General features: G+C 40.1%; 1 pseudogene; it reads right to left on the bottom strand.

Annotated features, from left to right (window-relative positions):
• Positions 1 to 338: 338 nt before the first annotated feature.
• Positions 339 to 2166, bottom strand: part of LOC104864376 — a 6241-nt pseudogene continuing 4413 nt past the window's right edge.

The raw sequence follows: 2166 nt of genomic DNA, 5'->3' as shown, positions 1-2166 counted from the left end.
TCATCCAAAACCAAATGCATTCTATTTCAGTATTTTAAGGAAAAGTTATTCTGAATTAATATATCAGCTGAAGGATTAATCCCAAAACTTAGTTTTATGAGGAAAAATATCTTTGCAATTAAGTTCAAAATCCAATTTAGCAGAATTTATCATTGTGTTTCTATACTGTAACTGAAATATATTGGGACATTCTTTATGTCAAGTCTGGTAGATCTAAAGACCCTGTAATGATGTGTGACTCTAATGAAAAAGATGAGTGAAATTCTGATATTGTAATTTATTTATTTTGGAGGGTCCAGTGGGCTGTTTTTGATGGTATGTGGTAAGCCAGAGGCCCCCTAGGCTCTTCCCTTCTCCAAGGATCTGGGATGGAAGCTGTAACAAGGGGAGATTCTCAGTGTGTTGGGGTTGAGTCCACAGCCAAATCCTCTCCCTCCATGGTCTTCCTGGGTCCAGGAGTGCTCACTTCTTGGAGCCATGTGACCCACCAGGTCCTCCATCTTGTTGCTATAGCTGAATTCATCATTATACCAGCAATTTAATACACACTGAGGGCAATGCCAGCCCAAGCATCAAAGGGGTAGCCCAGGGTTATCTTTTAGGGGGCCCTCCAATGCCTGCTTCATCACCAACCTAATGTCATATTTGGCCATTTTCTCCAGGTGGCAGGTCAGACTGACACATTGGGGTGGGCACACAGAGGCCATGACTATGAGCTTCCCATTCAGCTCCAAGATGGCCTTGGCAGTTCCAATGGATGCAGGGATGATGTTCTGGGAAGCTCCATGGCCATCCTGCCACAGTTTCCTAGAGGAGTTGCCCATGGTCTTCTGGATGGCAGTGATGGCATGGGCTGTGGTCATGAGTCTCTCCATTCCCATGGTGATTTTGGTCAGGGGGAATAAGCAGTGGGTGGTGCAGGATGCACTGTTGAGATCGTAAGGGAGTTGTCATGCTCCTCATGATTCACACCCATCAGTAACTTGGGGCCATTGGAAGAAGAGTCAAAGATGACCCTTCAAGTGATTTCTAGCTTTACTTCTCCATGGTGTTTAAGATTCCAGGGTGCCTACCCCATCACTCACTTTGTGCCAGCATTTGTCCACTTGAGGTTGGTGGAATCTTGTTTCTGGAAGGTGGAGATGTCTTTCTGTAGATGATGAACATCCTGTTCTATGCCTTAATGGCGTTGTAGGACTTGCCATGAGTGGAATTATAATGGAATATGTAGACCGTGTAGTTGAGGTCAATGAAGGGGTCATTGATGGCCACAATGTCCACTTTGTCAGAATTGAAAGCAGCTCTGGTGACCAGGTGCCCAGTATGGAGCCCAACACTCCCAATACCTTCACAGTTGTTTCTCAGATGAGGCTGTCTGTCCAGTGTGCAGGAGCAGAGAGCCCTGAATTGTAATTTACCCAGGCTTTGAAATCATGTTTGATTTAGGCTATTTCTTTATTATCAATGCTCTTTTACACTTGATATTAGCCAAAAGGCCGAGAAGTGATGTATCAATGCTCTTTTATTTCAACCATAAAAACAAAATTAGTCATAAAGGCAATTAGAATGGTGCTTCTATGATATTCTGTTCTTTGAAGTGCTTATACTACATTTGTAACTGCTTTGTGATATATTTTTATTCTCTTACTTGTTGGAATATGAGGTACTTCCTAAAAGGTCTGCCTACTTCCAAAGTACTTCTTTATAAGAATTACTATAGATTCAGATATCATCTCTAGATAAGAAAGCAATACTGTAAAATATAAATGCTGAGCATTACTTCTCTTTTATATTTTACAAGTAACAAATGCCACCCTTTCACATGAGAATATATCAAAACAGTATAACATATAGTGGATATTTAATACAGAAGCTTATTGAGATATATGTGAAGAACTTTACAGTGGACCCCTGAAATTCATGGAGGTACGTTCCCAGAGCACCTGTGAATTGTAAAACAACCCACAAATTTCAAATAAGGCCAGAAAAATATCTATTGATACCCATTTTTAAAAGTTTAAACCCCAAGTATGCTCTCTCCTGTAGTTATTTATTTTAATAAAATACTATATTAATAAAGCCTTAGAAAGTGCAGGGCATTCTAGCAGTGTTTTAGGGCTCATATGGGTTTAAGAAGTAAAAAAAAAAAAAAAAAAAAAAAAAAAA

The sequence above is a fragment of the Fukomys damarensis genome, unplaced genomic scaffold (genome assembly GCF_012274545.1).
Source record: "Fukomys damarensis isolate Sample0158 unplaced genomic scaffold, DMR_v1.0_HiC HiC_scaffold_3, whole genome shotgun sequence".
Taxonomy (NCBI): Eukaryota; Metazoa; Chordata; class Mammalia; order Rodentia; family Bathyergidae; genus Fukomys; species Fukomys damarensis.
The sequence above is the reverse complement of the archived record's forward strand: the minus strand, read 5'-3'. Positions and strand labels throughout refer to the sequence as shown.